Genomic DNA, 12,183 nt, shown 5'->3' on the forward strand with positions numbered 1-12,183 from the left:
GACAACTGCAGCAGAGGGTCCTCTATGCTTCACACCGACCGTCCTGTCTGACCCATTTTTATACGATTTTCCTTGCCTGAGCCAGAGTCCCCTTTCTTCCTTTTCAAAGTGCATGTATTCATGTGGAGTTCTTTTCTCTGTGGCAAGTTGAACAATACGTGTCCGGAGAGTGATGAACAACCTGTGTTTGCAGTCCCGGAATTCGGATTTGAGATGTACCTCCCTGATGGCTCTGACTATCTCGGTCTCAGATATTTATCGTGTATTTATCGTCCGGGTGTTTCTCGGACAACCTTGATGCATGATCCCTCTCTGGGCTGGCCACTTTCGTTCGCTTGTAAATAAAGTCCTCCCTCTCTCGTCCAGGTGGCTTTGACATGGTGTTGCAATCGCTGTTGCTGGCTTGTGCGATTTAAAAACTTCCTATAAGAGTATAATTTAACAGCACATAACTATAAAAGAGACGACAATTTTATTTGCACGAATTATCCTATAGACATATAACAGTCCTAATGATTCCTTGAGGCCTTGCAGTGTCACAATGTTCTCCATGGTTCCACAGGCCCCACAGTGTCATGTGACTCCTCTGTTCCATGAGTCCTGCAATGTCACAATGGACCTTTGGACCAATGGACCATGGGGCTTTGCAGTGTCACAACGCTCTCCTTTGGCTCCACAGGGTCACAATGGAGCACTGATTACAGGCAGCCTCTCTGTGTTACCCTGGAGCTTTGTTTCCGTGGGGTCTCGCAGTGTCCCAATGGAGCCTTGGCTGGATGGGGCCTCACAGTGTCACAATGATGCCTACATTCCACTGAGGCACACGGCGTCACTAGGGTCCCCTTGCTTCCATGAGGCCCAGCAATGTCACAGTGGTGTCCATGAATCCATGAGGACTCACAGTATCCCAATGGTCTCTTGATCTCACATGGTCCCACAGTGTCCCAATGGTCCCTTGGGGTCACAAGGCCCCACAGTGTCCCAATGGTCACTTCTTCTCACATGGCCCCACAGTGTAACAATGGTCCCTTGGTTCCATGGTTCCTGGTCTGGTGCATTCCCCTTTCCCCTTCTCAGGCCACCCTGCCAGCTGAGAAATGCTCACTGGGCCAGGGCCTTGGCCAGCAGCCCCTGGGCTCAGCTCCTCTGGAGCTCATCACAGACACTGTCTGCTCCAGGCTCAACCCTTCATCCCCTGGGGAGATGCCAAAGCCTCCACAGGGAACATTTCCCTTTGCTCAGGGGAATTTCTCACAGGTGCCTTGTAGTGACTCTTTGTGTCTGTGTGCACACAGGAGTGCCTGTGCTCAGGGAAATGTGGCAGAAATGCTGCTCTCTGAGGGCTTTGATTGCCTTGGATAGCTGAGCCAGTCAGGCCTGGAAGTAAGGTTAAGTCATGTCACCCTGATTCTTAAGATTTTCTAAAGCCTTCTGAGTTTCCATTCTGTTGGAGAACCTTCCCACACAATTTCTGTCAACAACATATTGTTTACAATCTTTTATGGGGCTGGACAAACTTGATGTACTAGTGCTTTGTCCAATGTCTTTGGACAGGTGGTCCATTCACTCTCCAATCCAATGTCACCTTTGGGAAAGTATAAAAGTTGGAGTCAGAGAATAAACTTTTCTCTTTACCTTGAAAATAGCAGGTGGCTCGCGTCGTGCTTTCACGTGTCTTATAGCGACAAAGTCACAAGCTGTAAGCAAAGTTAAATGCTGCTAAGAGTTGTTCTTTTGCTAATTTGTGAAGCTTAATAGAAGTTATAAGCGAAGTTGAATATTGTTAAGTGTTATTCCACAGCTCTGTTTAGCTTTTAGGCTGTATTCCTTTTATCCTTGCCCTCACTGTCCTTTCGTCACACACACACACACACACACACACACACACACCCACACACACACACACACACACAAACACACAGAGACACACAGACACCGGGACAGTTCTTGACTCCTTTTCGGTTTGATTGCCTGGATTTTGTTTGGTTTTCTTGTTGCTTTGTTTCCTTGGTGTGCCTGAAGTGTCCAGTCAGGAGCAGAGTGACTCTTGCCAAGGAACTCTGTGGTGCTGTCACTTAATATTAAAGCTGTTTTATGCTACTCCCCTGCTGGGGATTTTTAAAGTGCTCTCAAGCCCTCCTTCATAAGAGGGTGAAGGAGCCCTGGCCAAGCTCTGGCCCTGGGGGCACAGGGATGCTGCTAGGGGGTCCCTGTCTCCCTGTTCCAACTGTGACGGCCCTGAGTCCCTGTCCCCGTGTCAGGCTCTGGGCTTGATCTCCTCGAACATCCTCAGCAGGGGGCTGCAGCACCAGGGGCAGGGGGACCCAGAGGGACACGGGATGCCACCGGGCACGAGCAGCTTTGGACTTCTCTGGGAGGAACTGTGAGTGGGAGCTGGCTTGAAGTGACCTCCCCAGTAAGGTCACAGAGCCCCTGAGATGTCACACTGCCTCCTGGGATGTCACAGCCCACCCTGAGATCTCACAAATCCCCCTTGTGATGTCACAGAGCCAGTGCTGCTCTAGCACTCTGGGATGTCATACAGTTGCGCTGTGATGGCACAGAAGACTCTGGCATCACAAAGTCAGCCCGTGTCACAATCCTTTAGTGCAAGCGGGAATCATGACAGTTCATTTTCCCCATCTCAGAATTAGCAGAAGTAGATAGGCTTATCATGAGAAACCGAATGTGATGAACATGTTAGAAATGCAAGGCTCCAAGTTATTAATTTTTAATTTAATAAAAGTTATTAAGTGTACCAAATATAAACTTTGAGAAAAATGAAAAAAAGACACTATAAAAAAAAGTCAATGTGGAGCCCGGGATTGCCACCGGGTGAGACACAGGTTTGACAGCTGCAGCAGAGGGTCCTCTATGCTTCACACCGACCGTCCTGTCTGACCCATTTTTATACGATTTTCCTTGCCTGAGCCAGAGTCCCCTTTCTTCCTTTTCAAAGTGCATGTATTCATGTGGAGTTCTTTTCTCTGTGGCAAGTTGAACAATACGTGTCCGGAGAGTGATGAACACCTGTGTTTGCAGTCCCGGAATTCGGATTTGAGATGTACCTCCCTGATGGCTCTGACTATCTCGGTCTCGGATATTTATCGTGTATTTATCGTCCGGGTGTTTCTCGGACAACCTTGATGCATGATCCCTCTCTGGGCTGGCCACTTTCGTTCGCTTGTAAATAAAGTCCTCCCTCTCTCGTCCAGGTGGCTTTGACATGGTGTTGCAATCGCTGTTGCTGGCTTGTGCGATTTAAAAACTTCCTATAAGAGTATAATTTAACAGCACATAACTATAAAAGAGACGACAATTTTATTTGCACAAATTATCCTATAGACATATAACAGTCCTAATGATTCCTTGAGGCCTTGCAGTGTCACAATGTTCTCCATGGTTCCACAGGCCCCACAGTGTCATGTGACTCCTCTGTTCCATGAGTCCTGCAATGTCACAATGGACCTTTGGACCAATGGACCATGGGGCTTTGCAGTGTCACAACGCTCTCCTTTGGCTCCACAGGGTCACAATGGAGCACTGATTACAGGCAGCCTCTCTGTGTTACCCTGGAGCTTTGTTTCCGTGGGGTCTCGCAGTGTCCCAATGGAGCCTTGGCTGGATGGGGCCTCACAGTGTCACAATGATGCCTACATTCCACTGAGGCACACGGCGTCACTAGGGTCCCCTTGCTTCCATGAGGCCCAGCAATGTCACAGTGGTGTCCATGAATCCATGAGGACTCACAGTATCCCAATGGTCTCTTGATCTCACATGGTCCCACAGTGTCCCAATGGTCCCTTGGGGTCACAAGGCCCCACAGTGTCCCAATGGTCACTTCTTCTCACATGGCCCCACAGTGTAACAATGGTCCCTTGGTTCCATGGTTCCTGGTCTGGTGCATTCCCCTTTCCCCTTCTCAGGCCACCCTGCCAGCTGAGAAATGCTCACTGGGCCAGGGCCTTGGCCAGCAGCCCCTGGGCTCAGCTCCTCTGGAGCTCATCACAGACACTGTCTGCTCCAGGCTCAACCCTTCATCCCCTGGGGAGATGCCAAAGCCTCCACAGGGAACATTTCCCTTTGCTCAGGGGAATTTCTCACAGGTGCCTTGTAGTGACTCTTTGTGTCTGTGTGCACACAGGAGTGCCTGTGCTCAGGGAAATGTGGCAGAAATGCTGCTCTCTGAGGGCTTTGATTGCCTTGGATAGCTGAGCCAGTCAGGCCTGGAAGTAAGGTTAAGTCATGTCACCCTGATTCTTAAGATTTTCTAAAGCCTTCTGAGTTTCCATTCTGTTGGAGAACCTTCCCACACAATTTTTGTCAACAACATATTGTTTACAATCTTTTATGGGGCTGGACAAACTTGATGTACTAGTGCTTTGTCCAATGTCTTTGGACAGGTGGTCCATTCACTCTCCAATCCAATGTCACCTTTGGGAAAGTATAAAAGTTGGAGTCAGAGAATAAACTTTTCTCTTTACCTTGAAAATAGCAGGTGGCTCGCGTCGTGCTTTCACGTGTCTTATAGCGACAAAGTCACAAGCTGTAAGCAAAGTTAAATGCTGCTAAGAGTTGTTCTTTTGCTAATTTGTGAAGCTTAATAGAAGTTATAAGCGAAGTTGAATATTGTTAAGTGTTATTCCACAGCTCTGTTTAGCTTTTAGGCTGTATTCCTTTTATCCTTGCCCTCACTGTCCTTTCGTCACACACACACACACACACACACACACACACACACACACACACACACACACAAACACACAGAGACACACAGACACCGGGACAGTTCTTGACTCCTTTTCGGTTTGATTGCCTGGATTTTGTTTGGTTTTCTTGTTGCTTTGTTTCCTTGGTGTGCCTGAAGTGTCCAGTCAGGAGCAGAGTGACTCTTGCCAAGGAACTCTGTGGTGCTGTCACTTAATATTAAAGCTGTTTTATGCTACTCCCCTGCTGGGGATTTTTAAAGTGCTCTCAAGCCCTCCTTCATAAGAGGGTGAAGGAGCCCTGGCCAAGCTCTGGCCCTGGGGGCACAGGGATGCTGCTAGGGGGTCCCTGTCTCCCTGTTCCAACTGTGACGGCCCTGAGTCCCTGTCCCCGTGTCAGGCTCTGGGCTTGATCTCCTCGAACATCCTCAGCAGGGGGCTGCAGCACCAGGGGCAGGGGGACCCAGAGGGACACGGGATGCCACCGGGCACGAGCAGCTTTGGACTTCTCTGGGAGGAACTGTGAGTGGGAGCTGGCTTGAAGTGACCTCCCCAGTAAGGTCACAGAGCCCCTGAGATGTCACACTGCCTCCTGGGATGTCACAGCCCACCCTGAGATCTCACAAATCCCCCTTGTGATGTCACAGAGCCAGTGCTGCTCTAGCACTCTGGGATGTCATACAGTTGCGCTGTGATGGCACAGAAGACTCTGGCATCACAAAGTCAGCCCGTGTCACAATCCTCTTGTGCAAGCGGGAATCATGACAGTTCATTTTCCCCATCTCAGAATTAGCAGAAGTAGATAGGCTTATCATGAGAAACCGAATGTGATGAACATGTTAGAAATGCAAGGCTCCAAGTTATTAATTTTTAATTTAATAAAAGTTATTAAGTGTACCAAATATAAACTTTGAGAAAAATGAAAAAAAGACACTATAAAAAAAAGTCAATGTGGAGCCCGGGATTGCCACCGGGTGAGACACAGGTTTGACAGCTGCAGCAGAGGGTCCTCTATGCTTCACACCGACCGTCCTGTCTGACCCATTTTTATACGATTTTCCTTGCCTGAGCCAGAGTCCCCTTTCTTCCTTTTCAAAGTGCATGTATTCATGTGGAGTTCTTTTCTCTGTGGCAAGTTGAACAATACGTGTCCGGAGAGTGATGAACACCTGTGTTTGCAGTCCCGGAATTCGGATTTGAGATGTACCTCCCTGATGGCTCTGACTATCTCGGTCTCGGATATTTATCGTGTATTTATCGTCCGGGTGTTTCTCGGACAACCTTGATGCATGATCCCTCTCTGGGCTGGCCACTTTCGTTCGCTTGTAAATAAAGTCCTCCCTCTCTCGTCCAGGTGGCTTTGACATGGTGTTGCAATCGCTGTTGCTGGCTTGTGCGATTTAAAAACTTCCTATAAGAGTATAATTTAACAGCACATAACTATAAAAGAGACGACAATTTTATTTGCACGAATTATCCTATAGACATATAACAGTCCTAATGATTCCTTGAGGCCTTGCAGTGTCACAATGTTCTCCATGGTTCCACAGGCCCCACAGTGTCATGTGACTCCTCTGTTCCATGAGTCCTGCAATGTCACAATGGACCTTTGGACCAATGGACCATGGGGCTTTGCAGTGTCACAACGCTCTCCTTTGGCTCCACAGGGTCACAATGGAGCACTGATTACAGGCAGCCTCTCTGTGTTACCCTGGAGCTTTGTTTCCGTGGGGTCTCGCAGTGTCCCAATGGAGCCTTGGCTGGATGGGGCCTCACAGTGTCACAATGATGCCTACATTCCACTGAGGCACACGGCGTCACTAGGGTCCCCTTGCTTCCATGAGGCCCAGCAATGTCACAGTGGTGTCCATGAATCCATGAGGACTCACAGTATCCCAATGGTCTCTTGATCTCACATGGTCCCACAGTGTCCCAATGGTCCCTTGGGGTCACAAGGCCCCACAGTGTCCCAATGGTCACTTCTTCTCACATGGCCCCACAGTGTAACAATGGTCCCTTGGTTCCATGGTTCCTGGTCTGGTGCATTCCCCTTTCCCCTTCTCAGGCCACCCTGCCAGCTGAGAAATGCTCACTGGGCCAGGGCCTTGGCCAGCAGCCCCTGGGCTCAGCTCCTCTGGAGCTCATCACAGACACTGTCTGCTCCAGGCTCAACCCTTCATCCCCTGGGGAGATGCCAAAGCCTCCACAGGGAACATTTCCCTTTGCTCAGGGGAATTTCTCACAGGTGCCTTGTAGTGACTCTTTGTGTCTGTGTGCACACAGGAGTGCCTGTGCTCAGGGAAATGTGGCAGAAATGCTGCTCTCTGAGGGCTTTGATTGCCTTGGATAGCTGAGCCAGTCAGGCCTGGAAGTAAGGTTAAGTCATGTCACCCTGATTCTTAAGATTTTCTAAAGCCTTCTGAGTTTCCATTCTGTTGGAGAACCTTCCCACACAATTTCTGTCAACAACATATTGTTTACAATCTTTTATGGGGCTGGACAAACTTGATGTACTAGTGCTTTGTCCAATGTCTTTGGACAGGTGGTCCATTCACTCTCCAATCCAATGTCACCTTTGGGAAAGTATAAAAGTTGGAGTCAGAGAATAAACTTTTCTCTTTACCTTGAAAATAGCAGGTGGCTCGCGTCGTGCTTTCACGTGTCTTATAGCGACAAAGTCACAAGCTGTAAGCAAAGTTAAATGCTGCTAAGAGTTGTTCTTTTGCTAATTTGTGAAGCTTAATAGAAGTTATAAGCAAAGTTGAATATTGTTAAGTGTTATTCCACAGCTCTGTTTAGCTTTTAGGCTGTATTCCTTTTATCCTTGCCCTCACTGTCCTTTCGTCACACACACACACACACACACACACACAAACACACAGAGACACACAGACACCGGGACAGTTCTTGACTCCTTTTTGGTTTGATTGCTTGGATTTTGTTTGGTTTTGTTGTTGCTTTGTTTCCTTGGTGTGCCTGAAGTGTCCAGTCAGGAGCAGAGTGACTCTTGCCAAGGAACTCTGTGGTGCTGTCACTTAATATTAAAGCTGTTTTATGCTACTCCCCTGCTGGGGATTTTTAAAGTGCTCTCAAGCCCTCCTTCATAAGAGGGTGAAGGAGCCCTGGCCAAGCTCTGGCCCTGGGGGCACAGGGATGCTGCTAGGGGGTCCCTGTCTCCCTGTTCCAACTGTGACGGCCCTGAGTCCCTGTCCCCGTGTCAGGCTCTGGGCTTGATCTCCTCGAACATCCTCAGCAGGGGGCTGCAGCGCCAGGGGCAGGGGGACCCAGAGGGACACGGGATGCCACCGGGCACGAGCAGCTTTGGACTTCTCTGGGAGGAACTGTGAGTGGGAGCTGGCTTGAAGTGACCTCCCCAGTAAGGTCACAGAGCCCCTGAGATGTCACACTGCCTCCTGGGATGTCACAGCCCACCCTGAGATCTCACAAATCCCCCTTGTGATGTCACAGAGCCAGTGCTGCTCTAGCACTCTGGGATGTCATACAGTTGCGCTGTGATGGCACAGAAGACTCTGGCATCACAAAGTCAGCCCGTGTCACAATCCTTTAGTGCAAGCGGGAATCATGACAGTTCATTTTCCCCATCTCAGAATTAGCAGAAGTAGATAGGCTTATCATGAGAAACCGAATGTGATGAACATGTTAGAAATGCAAGGCTCCAAGTTATTAATTTTTAATTTAATAAAAGTTATTAAGTGTACCAAATATAAACTTTGAGAAAAATGAAAAAAAGACACTATAAAAAAAAGTCAATGTGGAGCCCGGGATTGCCACCGGGTGAGACACAGGTTGGACAACTGCAGCAGAGGGTCCTCTATGCTTCACACCGACCGTCCTGTCTGACCCATTTTTATACGATTTTCCTTGCCTGAGCCAGAGTCCCCTTTCTTCCTTTTCAAAGTGCATGTATTCATGTGGAGTTCTTTTCTCTGTGGCAAGTTGAACAATACGTGTCCGGAGAGTGATGAACAACCTGTGTTTGCAGTCCCGGAATTCGGATTTGAGATGTACCTCCCTGATGGCTCTGACTATCTCGGTCTCAGATATTTATCGTGTATTTATCGTCCGGGTGTTTCTCGGACAACCTTGATGCATGATCCCTCTCTGGGCTGGCCACTTTCGTTCGCTTGTAAATAAAGTCCTCCCTCTCTCGTCCAGGTGGCTTTGACATGGTGTTGCAATCGCTGTTGCTGGCTTGTGCGATTTAAAAACTTCCTATAAGAGTATAATTTAACAGCACATAACTATAAAAGAGACGACAATTTTATTTGCACGAATTATCCTATAGACATATAACAGTCCTAATGATTCCTTGAGGCCTTGCAGTGTCACAATGTTCTCCATGGTTCCACAGGCCCCACAGTGTCATGTGACTCCTCTGTTCCATGAGTCCTGCAATGTCACAATGGACCTTTGGACCAATGGACCATGGGGCTTTGCAGTGTCACAACGCTCTCCTTTGGCTCCACAGGGTCACAATGGAGCACTGATTACAGGCAGCCTCTCTGTGTTACCCTGGAGCTTTGTTTCCGTGGGGTCTCGCAGTGTCCCAATGGAGCCTTGGCTGGATGGGGCCTCACAGTGTCACAATGATGCCTACATTCCACTGAGGCACACGGCGTCACTAGGGTCCCCTTGCTTCCATGAGGCCCAGCAATGTCACAGTGGTGTCCATGAATCCATGAGGACTCACAGTATCCCAATGGTCTCTTGATCTCACATGGTCCCACAGTGTCCCAATGGTCCCTTGGGGTCACAAGGCCCCACAGTGTCCCAATGGTCACTTCTTCTCACATGGCCCCACAGTGTAACAATGGTCCCTTGGTTCCATGGTTCCTGGTCTGGTGCATTCCCCTTTCCCCTTCTCAGGCCACCCTGCCAGCTGAGAAATGCTCACTGGGCCAGGGCCTTGGCCAGCAGCCCCTGGGCTCAGCTCCTCTGGAGCTCATCACAGACACTGTCTGCTCCAGGCTCAACCCTTCATCCCCTGGGGAGATGCCAAAGCCTCCACAGGGAACATTTCCCTTTGCTCAGGGGAATTTCTCACAGGTGCCTTGTAGTGACTCTTTGTGTCTGTGTGCACACAGGAGTGCCTGTGCTCAGGGAAATGTGGCAGAAATGCTGCTCTCTGAGGGCTTTGATTGCCTTGGATAGCTGAGCCAGTCAGGCCTGCAAGTAAGGTTAAGTCATGTCACCCTGATTCTTAAGATTTTCTAAAGCCTTCTGAGTTTCCATTCTGTTGGAGAACCTTCCCACACAATTTTTGTCAACAACATATTGTTTACAATCTTTCATGGGGCTGGACAAACTTGATGTACTAGTGCTTTGTCCAATGTCTTTGGACAGGTGGTCCATTCACTCTCCAATCCAATGTCACCTTTGGGAAAGTATAAAAGTTGGAGTCAGAGAATAAACTTTTCTCTTTACCTTGAAAATAGCAGGTGGCTCGCGTCGTGCTTTCACGTGTCTTATAGCGACAAAGTCACAAGCTGTAAGCAAAGTTAAATGCTGCTAAGAGTTGTTCTTTTGCTAATTTGTGAAGCTTAATAGAAGTTATAAGCAAAGTTGAATATTGTTAAGTGTTATTCCACAGCTCTGTTTAGCTTTTAGGCTGTATTCCTTTTATCCTTGCCCTCACTGTCCTTTCGTCACACACACACACACACACACACACACACACACACACAGAGACACACAGACACCGGGACAGTTCTTGACTCCTTTTTGGTTTGATTGCTTGGATTTTGTTTGGTTTTGTTGTTGCTTTGTTTCCTTGGTGTGCCTGAAGTGTCCAGTCAGGAGCAGAGTGACTCTTGCCAAGGAACTCTGTGGTGCTGTCACTTAATATTAAAGCTGTTTTATGCTACTCCCCTGCTGGGGATTTTTAAAGTGCTCTCAAGCCCTCCTTCATAAGAGGGTGAAGGAGCCCTGGCCAAGCTCTGGCCCTGGGGGCACAGGGATGCTGCTAGGGGGTCCCTGTCTCCCTGTTCCAACTGTGACGGCCCTGAGTCCCTGTCCCCGTGTCAGGCTCTGGGCTTGATCTCCTCGAACATCCTCAGCAGGGGGCTGCAGCGCCAGGGGCAGGGGGACCCAGAGGGACACGGGATGCCACCGGGCACGAGCAGCTTTGGACTTCTCTGGGAGGAACTGTGAGTGGGAGCTGGCTTGAAGTGACCTCCCCAGTAAGGTCACAGAGCCCCTGAGATGTCACACTGCCTCCTGGGATGTCACAGCCCACCCTGAGATCTCACAAATCCCCCTTGTGATGTCACAGAGCCAGTGCTGCTCTAGCACTCTGGGATGTCATACAGTTGCGCTGTGATGGCACAGAAGACTCTGGCATCACAAAGTCAGCCCGTGTCACAATCCTTTAGTGCAAGCGGGAATCATGACAGTTCATTTTCCCCATCTCAGAATTAGCAGAAGTAGATAGGCTTATCATGAGAAACCGAATGTGATGAACATGTTAGAAATGCAAGGCTCCAAGTTATTAATTTTTAATTTAATAAAAGTTATTAAGTGTACCAAATATAAACTTTGAGAAAAATGAAAAAAAGACACTATAAAAAAAAGTCAATGTGGAGCCCGGGATTGCCACCGGGTGAGACACAGGTTTGACAGCTGCAGCAGAGGGTCCTCTATGCTTCACACCGACCGTCCTGTCTGACCCATTTTTATACGATTTTCCTTGCCTGAGCCAGAGTCCCCTTTCTTCCTTTTCAAAGTGCATGTATTCATGTGGAGTTCTTTTCTCTGTGGCAAGTTGAACAATACGTGTCCGGAGAGTGATGAACAACCTGTGTTTGCAGTCCCGGAATTCGGATTTGAGATGTACCTCCCTGATGGCTCTGACTATCTCGGTCTCAGATATTTATCGTGTATTTATCGTCCGGGTGTTTCTCGGACAACCTTGATGCATGATCCCTCTCTGGGCTGGCCACTTTCGTTCGCTTGTAAATAAAGTCCTCCCTCTCTCGTCCAGGTGGCTTTGACATGGTGTTGCAATCGCTGTTGCTGGCTTGTGCGATTTAAAAACTTCCTATAAGAGTATAATTTAACAGCACATAACTATAAAAGAGACGACAATTTTATTTGCACGAATTATCCTATAGACATATAACAGTCCTAATGATTCCTTGAGGCCTTGCAGTGTCACAATGTTCTCCATGGTTCCACAGGCCCCACAGTGTCATGTGACTCCTCTGTTCCATGAGTCCTGCAATGTCACAATGGACCTTTGGACCAATGGACCATGGGGCTTTGCAGTGTCACAACGCTCTCCTTTGGCTCCACAGGGTCACAATGGAGCACTGATTACAGGCAGCCTCTCTGTGTTACCCTGGAGCTTTGTTTCCGTGGGGTCTCGCAGTGTCCCAATGGAGCCTTGGCTGGATGGGGCCTCACAGTGTCACAATGATGCCTACATTCCACTGAGGCACACGGCGTCACTAGGGTCCCC

Source organism: Lonchura striata, chromosome 37 (genome assembly GCF_050655825.1).
Source record: "Lonchura striata isolate lonStrDom1 chromosome 37, ASM5065582v1, whole genome shotgun sequence".
Classification (NCBI taxonomy): Eukaryota; Metazoa; Chordata; class Aves; order Passeriformes; family Estrildidae; genus Lonchura; species Lonchura striata.